Source organism: Desmodus rotundus, chromosome 3 (genome assembly GCF_022682495.2).
Source record: "Desmodus rotundus isolate HL8 chromosome 3, HLdesRot8A.1, whole genome shotgun sequence".
NCBI lineage: Eukaryota > Metazoa > Chordata > Mammalia > Chiroptera > Phyllostomidae > Desmodus > Desmodus rotundus.
Genome location: NC_071389.1, coordinates 104755069 through 104774218, shown reverse-complemented (window position 1 = coordinate 104774218; position 19150 = coordinate 104755069). Strand labels below are relative to the sequence as shown.

Sequence of the window (19150 nt, the reverse complement as noted above, 5' to 3'; positions counted from 1 at the left end):
GGTTAAGGGAAATGCAGGACAACATGAAATGAAATAATATCCGTATAATAGGGATACCAGAAGGAGAAGAGGAAGAGCAAGGGATACAAAACCTGTCTGAAAAAGTAATGATGGAAAACTACCCTAATTTGATGAGAGAAAAAGACACACAAATCCAAGAATCACAGAGAGTCCCAATCAAGAGGAACTCAAAGAGGCCCATTGCAAGACATATCATAACTAAAATGGCAAAATTCCAAGACAAAGAAAGAATCTTAAAGGCAGTAAGAGAGAAACAGGAAGTAACATACAAGGGAGCCCCAATAAGGTTAGCAACTGACTTCTCAATGGAAACGCTCCAAGCCAGAAGAGAAAGGCAAGAAATATTCCAAGTAATGAGAACCAGAGGCCTGCAACCAAGACGACTTTACCAGCAAGGCTCTCAATCAAGGTAGAAGGCCAAATAAGAAGTTTCCCAGACAAAAGAAATCTAAAAGAATACAGCTCCACCAAAGCAGCTCTGCAAGAGATGCTAAAGGGGCTGCTGTAAGGAAAGGAAGGAAAAGAGAGAGAGAAAGAGAGAGAGAGAGAGAGAGAGAGAGAGAGAGAGAGAGAGAGAGAGAGAAGAACACAGGTACAAAAAATCAGCAATGAATAAGGACCTATCAATAATAACATTAAACGTAAATGGATTAAATGCTCCAATCAAAAGGCATAGAATAGCTCAATGGATAAGAACGCAAGCCACACATTTGCTGCCTACAAAAAACCCACCTCAGGCCAGAAGACCTACACAGACTAAAAGTGAAGGGCTGGAAACAAATTTTCCAAGCAAATGGACAGGAAAAAAAAACAAAAAAACAAAACAGGGGTACAAATACTCATATCAGACAAAATAGACTTCCAAAGAAGGGCCATAAACAGAGACCCAGAAGGTCACTTCATAATACTCAAAGGAAGAATCCACCAAGAACACATAAACATTGTAAATATATGTGCTCCCAACATAGGAGCACCCAAATACATAAAGAAAATCTTGGAAGACTTTAAGAAAGATATTGACAGCAACACAATTATAGCAGGAGATTTTAATAATCTGTCAAAGATGGAGAGATCTTCCAAACAAAATATCAACAAAGATATTGTGGCACTGAACAACACCCTAGATGAAATAAACTTAACTGATATATATAGAGCCTTTCATCCCAAAGAAGCAAAATACACATTCTTTTCAAATGCACATGGAACATTTTCAAAGATAGACCACATGATAGGACAGAAAACAAGCCTCCATAAGTTCAAGAAACTTGAAATCATATCAAGCATTTTCTCTGACCACAAGGGACTAAAACTGGCAACCAACCCCAAAGAAAAAACACCAAATACTCAAAATCATGGAGATTGAATAGCATGCTATTAAAAAATGAATGGGTCAAGAACGAGATTAGGGAAGAAATCAAAAATTTTCTGGAAACAAATGAAAATGAACTAACAACCACCCAAAACTTATTGGACACAGTAAAGGCAGTCCTGAGAGGAAAGTCAATAGCAATACAGGTCTACCTTAAAAAGATAGAAACATTTCAAACAAACACGCTAACCCTATGCCTACAAGAACTTGGGGAACAACAACAAAGACAACCCAGAGCAAGTAGAAGTAAGGAAATAACCAATATCAGAGCAGAGTTAAATGACAGGGTTATCAAGGAAAAAAAGAGAGAGGATTCAAATAAACACAATCAGGAATGAAAGACTACAACTGATACCACAGAAATACAAAGGATTGTAAGACATTACTACGAAGAACTGTATGCCAAGAAATGTGAAAACCTAGATGAAATGGACACATTCCTAGAAAAATATAACCTTCCAAAACTCAATGAAGAAGAAGCAGAAAGCCTGAACAGACCAATAACACATGATGAAATTGAAACAGTCATCAAAAAGCTTCCGACACAAAAAAGCCCTGGACCAGATGGTTACACAGGAGAATTCTACAGAGCATTTAAGGGAGAGCTAACCCCCATCGTCCACAGATTATTTCAAAATATTCAAGAAGATGGAAGACTCCCAAACACTTTTTATGAAGCCAACATCATCCTAATCCCAAAACCAGATAAAGACACAATGAAGAAAGAAAACTTCAGGACAATATTGCTGATGAACATAGATGCTAAAATCCTCAATAAAATATTGGCAAACCACATCCAGCGATACATTAAAAAGATCATACACCATGATCAAGTGGGATTCATCCCAGGGATGCAAGGATGGTACAATATTCACAAATCAATAAACATAACACACCACATAAACAAAAGCAAAGACAAAAACCACATGATCATATCAATAGATGTGGAAAAGGCATTTGATAAGGTACAGTACCCATTTATGATAAAAACACTCAGCAAAGTGGGAATAAAGGGAGCAGTCCTCAACATAATAAAGGCCATATATGAGAGACATACAGCCAACATCATACTTAATGAACAAAAACTTACAGCTTTCCCACTAAGATCAGGAACAAGACAAGGATGCTCTCTCTCACCACTCCAATTCAACATAGTATTGGAAGTCCTAGCCACAGCAATCAGACAAGAAAAAGCAATAAAAGGCATCCAAATTGGAAAGGAGGAAATGAAACTGTCACTGTTTGCAGATGACATGATAGTGTACATGGAAAATCCTATAGACTCCACCAAAAAACTACTTGACCTAATAAATGAATTTGGCAAAACAGCTGGATACAAAGTCAATACCCAGAAATCAAAGGCATTCCTGTACACCAGCAATGAAACTGCAGAAACAGAAATCAGGCAAAAAATCCCATTTGATATAGCAGCAAGAAAAATCAAGTACCTAGGAATAAACCTAACCAAGGAGGTAAAAGACCTGTACTCAGAAAACTACACAACACTGAAGAAAGAAATTAAGGAAGACACAAATAAATGGAAGCATGTCCCATGCTCATGGATTGGAAGAATTAACATCATCTAAATGGCCATACTACCGGAAGAAATTTATAGATTCAATGCAATTTCTGTTAAAGTACCCATGACATATTTCACAGATATACAACAAACATTTCAGAAATTCATATAGAACCATAAACAACCCCAAATAGCTGCAGCAATTTTGAGAAAGAAGAACAAAGCATGAGGGATCACAATACCTGATTTCAAACTGTATTACAAGGCCACTGTAATCAAAACAGCCTGGTACTGGCATAAAAACAGGCACATAGACCAATGGAACAGAACAGAGAGCCCAGAAATAAACCCAAGACTTTACTGTCAATTAATATTTGACAAAGGAGGCAGGAGCATAAAATGGAGCAAAAATAGCCTCTTCAACAAATGGTGTTGGGAGATCTGCACAGCTACTTGCACAAAAATGAAACTAGATCACCAACTTACACCATACACAAAAATAAATTCAAGGTGGGTAAAAGACTTGAATATAAGTCGTCACACCTTAAAAGTCCTAGAGGAAAACATTGGCAGGAAAATCTCAGACATTCCATGTAGCAACATCCTCACAGACACATCCCCTAAAGCAAGGGACATAAAGGAAAGAATAAACAAATGGGACCTCATCAAAATAGAAAGCTTCTGCATGGCTAAAGTAAACAGCATTAAAATAAAGAGAACCACCAACCATATGGGAAAACATATTTGCCAATGATACCTCAGACAAGGGCTTGATCTCCAAAATATATAAAGAACTCACACAACTCCACTCCAGAAAGACAAACAACCCAATTAAAAAATGGGCAAAGGACTTGAACAGACACTTTTCCAAGGAAGACATACAGAGGGCCCAGAGACATATGAAAAGATGCTCAGCATCACTAGCCATCAGAGAGATGCAAATTAAAACCACAATGAGGTACCATCTCACATTGGTTAGAGTGGTCAACATAAACAAATCCACAAACAAATGTTGAAGAGTATGTGGAGAAAAGGGAACCCCAGTACATTGTTGGTGGAAATGTGACTGGTGAGGCCACTGTGGAAAACAGTATGGAATTTCCTCAGAAAACTAAAAATGGAACTGCCCTTTGACCCAGCAATTCTGCTGCTGGGATTATACCCTAAGAACCCTGAATACCAATCCAAAAGAACCTATGCACCCCAATGCTCATAGCAGCACAATTTACAATAGCCAAATACTGGAAGCAACCTAAGTGCCCATCAGCAAATGAGTGGATCCAAAAACTATGGTACATTTACACAATGGAATTCTACTCAGCAGAGAGAAAGAATGAGCTTATACCCTTTGCAACAGCATGGATGGAACTGGAGAGCATTGTGCTAAGTGAAGTAAGCCAGATGGTGAGGGACAAATATCGTATGATCTCACCTTTAACTGGAACATAATCAACAAAAGAAAAAAGCAAACAACATATAACCAGAGACATTTAAGTTAAGAACAATGTAACAATAGACAGAGAGGAGTGGGGAGGGGACAGTGGGAAGAGGGGATTACAGGAACTACTATAAAGGACACATGGACAAAATCAATGAGGAGGGTAGGGGTGGGGGAGGGAGATGGGTTTGGCTGGGGTGAGGTGGAGGGATGGGGAGAAAATGCAGACAATTGTAATTGAATAACAATAAATTTTTTTTTAAAAAGGAACAATTTACAGGGTATCAATACTTAAGTGGGTGAAGCAAAAAATTGGAAACCTATTTGAAGAAATAATGATGGAAACTTCTCTAATCTGGTGAAGGAAATAGATATACAAGTCCAGGAAGCATTGAGACTCACAAACAAGACAGGTCCAAAGAGGCCCACACTGAGACATATCGTAATTAAAATGCCAAGGTTTAAATACAAATAGTTAATCAAAAGAGCAGGAAGAGAAAAGCAGTTAGTTACCTACAAATGATCTCCCATAAGACTGTGACCTGATTTCTGAAAAGAAACTTTGCAGGCTAGGAGGGATTGGCAAGCAATATTCAGAGTGATAAAAAGCAGAGACCTACAACCAAGATTACTCTACCCAGCAAAGCCATCATTTAGAATCAAAGGACAGATAGCTTCCCTGACAAGAAAAAGATAAAGCTATTCATCACTACCAAACAAGTATTATATGAAATGTTAAGGTCTTCTTAAGAGGCAGAAAAACATCAAAAATATGTACAATAAAATGGCAATAAATATATATCTATCAACAACCGAATCTAAAGTACAAAATAAACTAGTAGAACAGAAACAACATCATAGATATAGAGAACATTTTGATATTTGCCAGGTGGGAGGTGAGTTGGGACAATGAGCAAAAAGGGTGAAGGGATTAAGAAGTACAGAGCAGTCATGAGGATATCAGGTACAGCATAGGGAATAGAGTAGTCAAAGAACATATATACATGACCCATGGATGTGGACAATGATGTGAAGTTTGCCTGAGGGAGTGGGTTGGGGCTGGGTGTAGGACAAAGGGGAAAAATTGGAACTGTAGTGGCATAAAACCAAAATATAATCTTTAAAAATAAATAAATTGTACCTTGCTGGGTATAGTAGTCTTGGTTGTAGGTGCTTGCTTTTCATCACTTTGAATATTTCATGCCTCTCCCTTCTGGCCTGAAATGTTTCTGTTGAGAAATCAGATGACAGTTTTATGGGATCTTCCTTATAGGTAACTGTCTTTTTCTTGCTGCGCTTAAGATTCTTTTTTTGTCTTTAACTTTGCCACTTTAATTAAGATATGTCTTGGTGTAAGCCTCTTGGGTTCATCTTGTTTGGGACTCCCTGTGTTTCCAGGTCTTGTGTGTCTTTTTCTTTTACCAGGTTAGGGAAGTTTTTAGTCATTTTTCTTCAAATAGATTCTTGATCCCTTGTCCTCTCTTCTTTTTCTGGTGCCCCTTTGATGTGTATGTTGTTTCACTTTGTGTTTCCCAAAGGTCCTCTAAACTATCCTCATTTTTTTATTTTTCTTCTTCTGCTCTGATTGTGTTTTCTACTACCTTGTCTTCCAAATTGCTAATTCAATCTTCTGCTTCATCTAACCTACTGTTTTTTCCTTCAGTGTATTCTTCTGTTCAGTTTTGTTTTCTTCATTTCTGACTTGTTCTTCTTCATGTTTCCATGTTTTTTTTTCATGCTGTTGAAGTTGTCACTAAATTCTTTGACATTTTGAGTTCCTTGAGCATCCTCATAATAATTATTTTGAACTGTGTATCTGATAAATTGCTTGCCTCCATTTTATTTATCTTTTTTTTTCTTGGGATTTCTCCTGTTCTTTCATTAAGGACATATTTTTCTCTCCTCTGTGGCTGCCCCTCTGTATTTTTTTCTATTTATTAGGTAGATCTGCTATGTCTCTCAGTTTTGGTAGGGTGGCCTTATGTGGTAGGTGTCCTGTTGGACCCAGTGGCACAGGTTCCTTGATCATTTCAGCTGCGTGGTGCAGGTCCTTTGAGTCAATTATGTGATAACACTTGTTGTAATTGTTGTCTTGATTGCTATTGGCCCCTTTGTGCATGGGATCAATCCTCATGCTGACTGTGAAGAATGACCCTGACCAGTATACGAGCTGCTGTCCAAGTGCTGACCACATAAAGTGAAATTCATCTCAGCAGGGTCTGGTGCCTGCTGAGATCCCCCTTTGAATATGGTGCTCATGAGTCTAATTGAATCTTGTTCTGATGTTGTCTGAAACTGTCTACTGTGTGTGTCTGTTGTGGGGCCATTTGGGAGGGACTGTGGTGTAAGCCAATGTCAGACTCTGCCTGTGACTGGCCCTGGACAACCTCTTTGCAGTTACAAAGCCATCCACAGTTTGGGCTTTGGTGTATGTGGGAAGGACCAAAACCAGCTACCACCAGCATTGATCCCAAGGGCAGGTTAGCAAAAGACCAAAGCACCCCAAGATCCACCTCCACCTGCCTCCACCTGCCTGCTGCCTGTTAGGGTCAGTCACTAAAAGAGTCTTTGGTGGTACTTGATTTGCATGAAGTAAGTTCTCAGTGAGTCACCAGGAAAAGGTGTGTGCTGTTCACCAGATGGATACAGGTTCAAACTCAGTGTCACTGCTGGGTCTGAGGCCACTGCAAAAGTCCCAGTGTATACCATGTCTTGCTGCCCCCTACCCACTGGGTTCCTACACATCTTTGTATCATCATGGTCAGGACATCAGAGTTTGTCAGGATGAAATAGACCTCAATTTGGCTATGTGAAGAGAAGGCTCTGCATCAGTTTTGTGTTCAAGGTGAAAATGGCCCCTGTCTGAAAGCCCCACAACTCAGTCTATGGCAGATTTTGCCAGAAGCCTGTGCTCAGCAGAGTGGGGCTGCCAGGAGTCAGGATGGTGGGGTTAATTGATCTCTTGTGAGGGGGAGGCACTTTTCTGGCTCGGGAAATAATGGGGGGGGACACAGCCCCAGAGCCACACAGCTCAGTGTATCTGGGATTCTACCTAGACGTCCTTGGCTGGGTGGAACCTCCAGGAGTCAGGACAGTGGAGCTAGTGGACTTTTGGTGAAGGGGAGGTACGGGTCAGTTTCATGGGAAGGTGGGGTTAATTGTCCCCACCCAAAGCCACATAACTCAGTCCCTATACCCTATGAGTCTGTGCTGACATCTACACCCCACCTCAGGCAGATGTGAGCTCCACAGGGATCCTGGCAGCTGTCCCTTAAGCTTCTCCTCAGAGCCACAAAACCCAGTTTCTCCTCACATGACTCTGTCCATCCATGGAGCCCAGGGTGAGCAGCTGCAAAGAAGATTTTGTGTAATGATTTTTTAAGAAGGCTCCTGTGTCTCTAGCAGACTCTTGTCTCTCTCCTTGGCTGACCAAGTCCCCTCTAATTTTCACAGCCAGATGTTACGTGAGTTCCTCATCCCAGCTCTGGTAGTCCAGGCTCAAGAGCCTGGTGTGGGGCTGAGACCCCCACACTCCTCCGGGGACCCTTTGCAACTGAGATATCCCTTCAAATTCTCAGGCACCATCTGTGGGAGTGGGGCCAGCCTCTTGTTTCTGTGCTTCCTACCTACCAATCTTGATATGGCTTATTCTGTAAACCCTTGTTTATAAGACTTTTGTTCAGGTAGTCTTCAGTTGATTATCCAGATGGATTGTTCCATATTTCAGTTGATCCTGGGAGAGGGTGAGCATAACATCCACTTACTCCACCACCATCTTGAATCCTCTAGACTTTTTTTTTTGTTATAGCACAACTTATATTTCAAATGGACAAAATTAGTATTTACAGTATCTTAAGATAGATTGCCTTTGAATAGGCGCTTCCTTTCCAGTACTTTGTGGTCTACAAAATGTATCTAGAAAATTTACTGCTGTAGAAAATGAAGGCTGTTTAAATCGAATGAGGAAAAGTGTAGGCCTCTGATTTTCTTTTGATTAATTGCTATAACACTGTCCTTCACGTGGCTTAGGTAGTTTCATATTTTCTTTAGACATTATTAGGCACTGAAGCTCCTGTAGGACAACTTTGATCCTATGAATTCTGCCATTTTGCTGGCACTCATAAGGCACTTGGGTCTACCACTCCATTGGGACTATTAATTCCATTTATATTAATTTTTGTTACAAATCTTACAAAGGGGTGTGCTTCTGGGTGTTTAGGTCCACATTCTATTTTAAGGCCGTGTATTAGGTTTTCATAAACCGTCTGAGCCCATGGTGGATGCCATCTCGCATCTCTCTCGCTCCTACATCCTCCAGACCTTTTGGCCCCCAGCGCTTTCACATCTATTACTGGGTAGACAACACTTTCACCTATATTATCTTATTGGCCTCTTTAAAAATACAGCATAGCTATTATTATTTTCATTTTATACCTTGGAAAACTGGGCTTCAGGGGATAATTAACTTATCCAAATTTAGTTTCTAACAAAACTCCCCTTCCTCTATTGATTTGGAATCCTTCCAAGAAACATGGCCCACATGGAGCTTAATGGGCCTTTTGCTTTCCTGTTATGGTAGTTAATGGAATCTACAGGGCTCCTCTCATCCTGAGAATTTATATTATAAATCCACTCAGGGAATCCTCTGCATGTTCTTGCCCTTTGTTTTGCAAATCTAAAACAACAGCAGAATTCCTTCGAGACAATTAAGATAATAAATTTAAAAATGATTCTGAGAAATACATTCATTTTCTCTCTGAAAGAGGTGTGCTGCAGTTTTAAACATCTTGGATTTATTATGTGAAATTTCTAGGGTATATCTTTTGGCACTGACTGATAAAAATTAGAGAAAATGGGTTTCTAGACTAAATGTTTGTATGAAGATGTATTTATTTGATAATTGTACATCATGGAACATTACATATTTTAATCCCTAGAAATTCAATTGGCATATTGATGTAAAATTTATAAAATTCAGAAGATTGCTTTGGCTCTGATCTCTGTAATGGAGGTTCTATAACGTTCTTTAAAAGGTGACATTAATGTTCTGCCTTAAGGCACTGTTTTCCTTGTCATCTTTGTCCCTCCTATCTGTGTAATACGTGATCCACAGAAATCAGCCAGTGTCATGTGCTTTCTCTTTAGCTTGTTTACCTTGTGGAGTTAATAAGAAAGGAATTATCAGCAGCTTTTGGGGACTACTCCCCATTTCTTTTTGGCATACTCAAAGTGCCTATTGAGACCATCCCTCTGTCTTTTTCTTCTTTACCTTCTACACAGAAAATAGATTCAAGAGTATTTCACCCTCCTTGCATTTGTCTTATGGTTTCAACAGTACGAATACTGAATTGAAATCACAGCTTTTCATATAGCAGCAGTGGTCTTTTAGGAGATTAAAGGAAGTGGAATAGAAACATAAAATTGACAGTTAAACCCACAGGGTCCAGAAGCCTTCCAAGTTTTATTGCTAGGGTCTTTTAAAAAGAGAATGGCCTATTCTATGAAGGTTTTCACCTCTGGGTTTTAATGTACAAAGATGCTTTGGAAATTTCACAAGGATTTGATATTTCACATTTAAGGGCAGATTTCCTCGAATTGCATTTTGCCCAGTACAATGTCAATACCATCCCTCACCTTAGCAATTTTACCTGAAACTATAGTTGAACATTTCTCAGATCTGGAAAGTACTCACTGCTATGAAATAAATATTGTGTCCCTCTAAACTGGTATGTTGAAACCCAATCTCCAATGCGATGGTATTTGGAGGTGGGACTTTTGAAATGTGATTAGGCCATAAGGGTAGAGCCCTTATTAATGGATTAATTCCCTAATGAAAAAAGTCCCAAAGAGCTCCCTTGTCTTTCTGACATTCAAGAATACTGAGAAAAGATGGCATATATGAACAAGAAAGCAGGCCCTCACCAGACCTCAACAGACACTGAATCTGCTGGCATCTTGACCTTGGACATCCCAGACTGCAGAACTGTGAGAAATAAATGCCTATTGTTTATTATCCACCCAATTTATAGTATTTTTGTTATAATAGCCCAAATGCACTAAGACACTCATCCTGCTTCTCTAGGGAATTCTAATCTTACAACTGCTGAAAATTTAACCTACCACCACTGACTAGATAAGGGGAAAAAAAATGATGATCTTGAAATAGTTGCTCAGTAATATCTACCCACTCACTGTCCTATAAAAACATTATATGGGGAGAAAGATTATGGGAGAGCTACTCTGATTTTAGTTAGTAAGGGTAACCTTATATTTCTGTGTTGTGTGTATGTTTTGCTATATTCCCCAACTCGTTCTGTAAGCTTCTTTTTCATTTTGTCAGGCTCAGGATATCTTCTCTTAAGAAAAGAAATTTCAGACCCCCGATCTTTGCTCCACATTTTTAGTGTTAATCTTTGGTACCTATCCCTCTAGGTTGTTACTGAAAATATCATGTAACACATTTGGAAGAAGAATGTCAAAATCTGTATAGTATCCCTGAGAGAATTTAAAAATCCTCCAGAGAAAGAAAATCTGACACACAAAGAAATGTCTTAGGCCTTATTTATACCAAGAAAACTAATCCCTGGAAAGAAAGTAAAGAAACCACTGAAAAGGAATAGGATTTTGGACCCTGCCCAAGACAAACCAAATCACAGAGATAAAGTCATCTTATGTTTACTATATTAGGATGGAAGAAATTTCCGTGTCAGAGTGGTCCTTGTTTTCAAAATCAGGCAGGACACTCAAGAAACAATGGCTTGTGATTTTCAAGTTGTTTATATATGTAAGCATACCTTATTAGTTTTATATATGTAAATTCTCAACACTTTGCATGACTTTTGGCCCTCCCTTCCTGCTCACTGCACAGCAGAGAGGGAGAATTCAAGCCCAGTACAGGTAAGTATCTGACATCAGTGGAATGGGCAGCAGGGCCAGGTCCTGAGTCTGCAGCCTTTAGATTGATCTACAACCAGGGAGTGCAGCTTCACCATTTCCAGATAAACACTATTTATTTGTTAACCAATACCTAGATGATTAATCAATAAATAATTATTCATAAAGCATCTTTAATTTATTTTTCACTGTTTGGGACTGACTGGCAGTATCCTTTATCTGTCCTTGTATAGCTGATGTTAATCTGATTGAGGAGATGCATTGCTTAATATGTATGAGACACAAAGCAATGAGCAAATTGCAATGCTGTAGAGATAAAGCCTTGTTTTGGGTTCACAGACAAGGAAGATCTAGAAGAACAGAAACTATTCAGAAAGGCTTCAATCATAAAGGGATTAAGTGAGCCAGTGGTAAAGTAAGATGCTTTATTGGCCAGAGATCAAGTAAAAATATGCTGAAGCAAGTTTGTGGACTATGGGGGAGAAGCAGAGAGAAAAGCCTACTCAGGGGAAATAAGATTGGGAGAGAAAAGTAGGGTCATCCTACACTTCCACCTTCATGTACACACACAAATCTCCACAGAGCATGTGCTTCAGCCACTTTTGACCACTTGCCATTCTCTTTATTAATTTATTTATTTACCTTTTCATTCAACCACCAGGGAATATTTATAGAATGCTCCCTTTGTGCTAGTACAGTACCAGTCACTGAGGGTGAAGGATGAGTAAGAGGTCATTATAGCATATTGGTTACAAGCATGGGTTTTTTAGTCAGATAGACTTGTTTAAGGCCTGGCTCTGCCAGTTACCACCTAAATGATTTACTTAATCACTCACAGTATCGATTTTGTCATCAACAAATAAGAGTATCTCATAGGGTTGTTATGTTAGTATGTTTTTGCCTAGCTTTCCTTCCTTTTTATTGAATTTCCTTTGTAAACTTCAGACCAGGATGATGACATAAAGAATTTCCATTCTCCTACAGATACACTGAATGTAGAGCTAACTCAGAGCCATTTCCTCTGAGAGAAATTCAGAAATGAGTTGAGTGACTCCTATACTTTGGGTAAATGAGAAAGAAAACCCACATCAAGATGGGTAGGAAAGGCTGAGACACACTCTTCTGTAAACCCCACCTCTGCCACAGTGGCATGTAACTGGGAGAGAACCCCAACTCCTAGCTTCTCCCTGAGGAGCAAAAGGTCTAATGTCCCAACTTTTAAGGCTTCCACCTGAACGATGGGCTCCTCAAACACCTAGCCCTGGTAGCCAATAGGGCTGGTGTTCAGGACTCCTGCAAACAAAGAAGCAGTTTTTAAGAAGTGCATGAGTACTCACCATGGTGATCCCCCCAGGGCTCAGTCAGAGGAAGGGTGCCAAAATCCCACTTTTCTAAGACTCCCTCGAGTAGGGCTGCATATAGTACAGGCTACTGCCTAGGTCCAGCTTCTAATTAGACACATCTAGCTGCTGGCTGTGATCCTCCTGAATCCCAAAAATTTGGTGGGCACTTGCCCTACCTTCTCCCTCTGGCTTGCCCCAACAATAAAGTAAGTTGCCAGAATCTCTTTGGAAGAAGCTTGTCGTAAATCAAGCAGCCCATGGGAGAGACAGGCCCCTAGAATGCTTGGCTCTGATAGCCAATGAAGCTGCATTCATGAGTCCCACAGGACAGTAACAAAGAGACAGTTATTAATGAGCACAAACATGAATGCTGGTCTCAGCTGTTCCCCCAGGGCTCAGTTCAGAGGGAGCAGGCTAAAACACCTGTTTGTTTAACTGCATACTCTCCTAGCTTTTAACCAATCTGCATGCTGGTGCTAATTGTAATCCTCTGCTTTGGGACTCACCCTCATATCCTGTGAGCCACTAAGAACAAATAGAGAGCAACTTGGAAAAAGAATGGATATAATTTAAGGGAGTTATGGGACACCATCAATTAGATCAATTTATATGTTAAGATTTCCCTAACCCAGGGAGATATATATATTTATAGCAAATATAAACAGATATGAAGGGAGAAATACAGCAATATATTAATATTAGCTCACTTTAATAGCCCACTTTCATCAATGTCCAAACAGAAAATCAATAAGGAAACATTGGACTTAAACTATAAGTTAAACCAGATTGTCTTAACAGATATATAGACACAGATACAGAACATTCCATCCAAAAGTAATACAATATAGATTCTTCTGAAGCACACATGAAATATTCTCTAAGACAGACTGGTGATGATGGAGAGAGAGATAGTCCACATTCACATAACTTTTATTACCACATATTGTTATAATTGTTCTATTTTATTATTAGCTATTGTTATTCATATCTTTGTGTATCTAATTTATAAATTAAACATTATCATAGTTATGTATATATAAGGACATCAGAGTATATTTAAGGTTTGGTACCATTTGTGGTTTCTGGGATCTACTGGAGGTCTTGGAACACATCCCCTGCAAATAAAGGTGGACTACTGTATGCCATTATCAAGTTGAATTTATTCCAGGGATGCAAGAATGGTTTGACATCAGAAAATCAATTAACGTGATACACCATATTAACAAAATAAGGTTAAATCACACTATCATCTCAATAGATGCAGAAAAGACATTTGAGAAAATTCAATATCCTTCAAGATAAAAAAGAAAAACCTCTTAACAAATTGGGTATAGAAGAAACATAACTCAATATAGTAAAGGCCATATATGACAGGCCCACAGCTAACACCATCTCAACAATGAAAACCTGAAAGCTTTTCCTCTAAGATCAGGAACAAGACAAGGACATCCTCTCTCACCACTTTTATTCAATGTAGTACTAGAAGTCCTAGCCAGAGCAATTACACAAGTAAAAAATATTAAAAGGCATACAAATTGGAAAAGAAGTAGTAAAATTGCCTTTGTTTGTGGATGCTATATTATATAGAGGAAACTTTTTTAAAGACTCCATCAAATAACAGTTAAAACTAATAAACAAATTTGTAAAGTTGCAGGAATCAAAATCAATATAGAAAAATCTGTTGCATTCTTATATATGAACAATGAAATATCAGAAAGAGAAATGAAGAAAACAATCACATTTACAACAGCATCAAAAACAAGAAAATACTTAGGAATAAATTAACTAAGAAAATAAAAAGTCTAGACATTTAAAACTATAAGGTATTGATGAAAGAAACTGAAGAGACAAATAAATAGATATTCCGTGTTCATGAATTTGAAGAATTAATGTTATTAAAAGTCCATTTTTTTTTTACCCAGATGTTTCTTTCTAATGAATTGACCATTACATTTCCTAACTTCTGAAATGGCCAACAGACCATAGAAAGACACTGCTTTAGGCTCCTGCTTGAAACTAGCAGCTTCAGCAAACTGCTGGCCTTGATTCAGGGACAAAAAAGTCCATATTACTAAAACAAAGCAATCCCTATCAAAGTTCTAATAGCATATTTCACAGAAATAGAAGAAAATAATTCTAAAATTTGTATAAAACTACAAAATGCCCATAACAGCCAAACAATTTTGAAAAACAAAGCTGGAGGCATCACGCTTCCTGATTTCAAACTATATTACAAAACAGTCTGGAACTGGCATAAAAAGAGACACATAGGTCAATGAGACAAAATAGAGAGCCCAGAAATAAACCTATGCATATATGGTCAATTAATTTTCAATAAAGAGACAAAAATATACACAGGGAAAGGATAATGTCTTTAATGAATAGTGGTGAAAAAACATGCAGAAGAATGAAAATGGATGACTATATTTCACCACTCACAAAAATTACCTGAAAGTGAATTAAATACTTAAACATAAGACCCAAAGCTGAAAACTCCTAGAAGAAAACATAGAGGGTAATCTTCACATTGTTTTTGGCAATGATTTTTGGATTTGACACCAAAAGCGACGGCAATAAAAGCAAAAATAAACAGGAAGGAATAATTCAAACTAAAAGCTTTCTGCAGAGCAAAGGAAATAATCAAGAAATTAAAAGTTAATCTATGGAATGGTAGTAAATATTTGCAAATCACATATCCAAATAGAAGTTAGTATCAAAAATATACAAAGAAAAATATAGTCTCAACAAAAAACTAGAAATAACCCAGTATAAAAATGGGCAAAGGACCTAGACTATTTTATCAAAGAAGACCTACAAATGGCTAATAGGCACATGAGAAGATTCAACATCAATAATCACCAGGTAAATGTACCACAAAACCATAAGGAACTATCACCTCACAGCTGTTAGAACGGCTGTTATCTTGAAGATATGAGATTACAACTGTCGGTAAGAATTTGGAGAAAAGGGAAACTTTGCAGACTGTTGGTGGGAATGTAAACTGTTACAGCCACTGTGGAAAACAATATCAAATTTCTTCAAGAAATTAAAAATAGAACTATCACATAATCCAGCAATCTCACTTCTGGGTGTGTATCCAAAGGAAACAAAATCACTATCTTGAAGAGATCTCTGCACTCCCATGTTCATTGCAACATTATTCACAATAACCAAGATATCGACTCAAGTATCTCTCAACCAACAAATTGATAAAGAAAATATGGTTTAAGTATGTATAATGGAATATTATTCAGCCTTAAAAAAGGAAATACTCTTATTTGCAACAACACCTATTATTCCAAAAGGCATTGTACTATTGAAATAAATCAGACAGAGAAAGACAAATACTGTATGGTAAGTTTACATGTGGAAACCAAAAAATAAAACCCAAACTAATCACAGAAATGGAGAATATAATGATGGTCACCAGTCTGTGAGATGAAGAAAAGAGGGAGAGGCTGCTTACAAACTTTTTGAAAGGTTACAAACTTTAAGTTATAAGATGAATAAGGCCTGAGGATCTAATATGTAACATAATGACTATGGTTAATAAGATTGTATTGTGTAATTTGAAATTTGCTAAGAGAATACAACTTGCGTTCTCATAAAAAATAAAATAAAATAAAAAGTAAATATGTGAGGGGAAGAATATGTTAAATTACCTTTCACAATGTTTATGTATATTAAATACTCATGTTGTACAATTTAAATACATTATAATTTTATTTACAATCACACCTCAAAAAGCCAGTAAAATATTTTCTCTATAGAAATATACCCCCTCTTTCATGAAGCTTTGGGATCTTTTCACATGAGGACTTGTTTGGTATCTATCAGCTAGAGGGCTGCACCTTAAAGATACTGTCCTAGATTCTCAGGACACCTCTGATTGCCATGCATCCTGCAACTTGGTTTTGAGCTTTTCCTTTGATTCTGTGAATTTCTCTGCATCTTTCCACCTGCTTCCCAACTTTTCATTTTGTATTTAAATTAGGCAGCATCAGATTCTGTTGCTAATGAATGCAAACTTTATGAAGATTAAATGAGATATGTCACATAAGGCATTTAATATAATTATTAGCTTAGTAATGTCAGCTACTATCATCATTTCATTTATTAAGTTAGTCATGACCTCTGTTCTTTCTGCTCTTCCTGTCTAGTGGGTGATATAGGAAAGTAAACAAGTATGTGGTATGATCAAGTACATATCAAGTAGGTGATCTCTGGTCACACAGAAGGAAAGGGACTTTATCCATGCTTGGGGACCAGGCATGGAGAAGGGACAGCCAAGGTGAACTGTGAAGGGTGAGTCAGAGACAGCCAGACTCAGAACTTAGGAGGAAGAGCACTCAGATAGAGAAGGGGCAGGGAGAGTTATCTGAGTCAAGGGAGCAATGTATATACAATCTGCAGGGACAGAAAGTGCAGCATCCTTAGGAAACAACAGGTTGGTTGAGATAAGGCTGAAGAACTAACTAATGACAGGCTATGCAGAGCTTCCTAAACCAGGTTAAGAAGTTTTGACTCTATTCTAAGAGCAAGGAAGGGTTATTGAGGTATTTAAAGCATGAGAGTGACATGATCATGATCATAAGCCACAGAAATATCTCTTTGATGTGTAGAAAATTACACTTCATATTTTGTCTGTATTAGGTACCCAGACCAGCATTAATCTCCCTAAAATTGATATTCATATACAAAGAGAGACAGTGTCATAATAAAAAGCTTTATCTCAACAAAACATTCACTCAATATTTTTAGACTTCAGTTAATTATAGGAGAAATCAGTTTCTGCCATTTTATAACTTGAGTGGAAAAATATAATCATCTATAGCAAATGTAATATAAATAGTTAGACTACTCAACCTTTGGAAATACTAGTAATATTGGAAGAGGCTCCATAAATACAATAACAAGGAAGGATGCTGGATTGTCAGGATGTGGCCTTCATGGCCAGCCTCCAACTGCACTTCCAACTTGTGCTCTGAAGGCAGCAGGAATGGTAACATCTCATAACTTTTTCTTATCATTTGTAGAAGAGCAGCTTTAACACAGCATTAATGATCTTTCATGTACTTAGGCCAACAAGATTACTTCCTCCTTTCCACAAGGCCTTGTGTCTAATACAGTTGTAAATTACTGCTTCATAGACAAGGTCAGTCAGCATGTAGAGGATACTTTGATTCCACGTTGGCTACTCTGGAGAGAATTGATTGAAGGCAAGCAAGATTGGGGGCAGGGGCACCAGTTTCAACAGGATGGCAATCTGAATTTGAATATTGGGAATGGGATTGGGTTTGAAAAATACTTAGGAGATGGACTCAAAGGAACTTGGTGATTTCTAGGGAAAGGTACTGAAGAAAGAGTGAGACTGGGGCAAAACATAGGTTTCTGTCTCAGGTAACTGTGGATGATGGTGACATCGTATAAATAGTAACAGGTGGAGGAGCAGAGTAGGGGGTTAAGATGATGGAGCTCTGTCTGGTCATGTTGCATTTTAATGCCTGTTACCATATGCCAAATATCCTAGTCACCCTCCTGTGAAGCCCATCCCTGCCTGGAGCAGCAACGTGGACCATTCAGACATGAAGCTTACAAGCCAGATGTTTTGCCATCAAGTCTGGATCCCAGAAGAAAATCAATGCAGAGCCAAAGCTTATCCAAGATGAATGTGTAGTGTGAGCAAGAAATAAATCTTTAAAATAATATTGTAAGCCACTGGGTCAGTTTTTCCTTATCATAATCTACCCAATACTTCCTGTTACAACAACTAAACATCTTGTGTGTCTAGGGCACCAATTCTCAGAAGAGACATCAGAGGAGAAAATATGGATCTGGGCTCTTCAGTGTTTGGTAGTAACCACCTTCCTTAGAGGTTGGTATTTTCTAGAGAGACTACATATGGATCAATGAGAGAGGACAGTCAGTATACATGACAAGATAAAACCAGGTAAAAAGAAAAACCACCTTGGGTATCTAAGACAGAGAATTTAATACAGGAAATTTGGTGCATATGTAATGGAAGAGTTAAAACACCAAACCACAGGACAGTGATGCCATCCAGAGACTAGCAACAGCAGAAAGCTACTATCACTCCTTGGCTGAAGAGACCAAGAAAAGCAGTGATAAGACAAGAGTCCAAGGTCAGGGTCACCAGCAGAAGCTGGACTCATGGCAGGCCTGTCAGTGAGAGCTGGAGTCACAAAGCAGCATAGCTGCTGCTGGAGATGGTGCCACCACCAAAAACAGACAGGGAAGGGGATGAGGACCCTGACTCTTCCTTTGCTGCACCCTCCAAGCCTCCCCCAGTGTTTCCCAGACAGCCTAGAGGAGTCAGCCTCCCTAGGACACAGAGAACCTCCTGGATTTCAGATGTTCTCTGTTACAGTGGTGTTCCAGAAACCTGATTCCACTGGACATTCAGATCATTAACCATAGCCAGTAAAGCAACACCGCCTCTGTCTACAGGTTCAAGAGCATGAACAGCCTGAATAGCCAAGTGACAGGCCCCATACCAATTCATGGGGCTCGTTGTTGCTTACCCTGGTAGAAATAGTCCTCCTTTG

The 19150-nt window shown here is 38.5% G+C and overlaps 1 non-coding gene and 1 pseudogene across 1 annotated transcript; both read right to left on the bottom strand.

Moving 5' to 3' along the window:
• Window positions 1–8341: 8341 nt before the first annotated feature.
• LOC112323156 (ubiquitin-conjugating enzyme E2 variant 1 pseudogene) overlaps window positions 8342–19150 on the bottom strand; it is a 60301-nt pseudogene continuing 49492 nt past the window's right edge.
• Window positions 14505–14641, bottom strand: LOC112296239 (small nucleolar RNA SNORA2/SNORA34 family). Its single transcript, XR_002973866.2, has one exon. It is a non-coding gene; the product is annotated as a small nucleolar RNA SNORA2/SNORA34 family (small nucleolar RNA).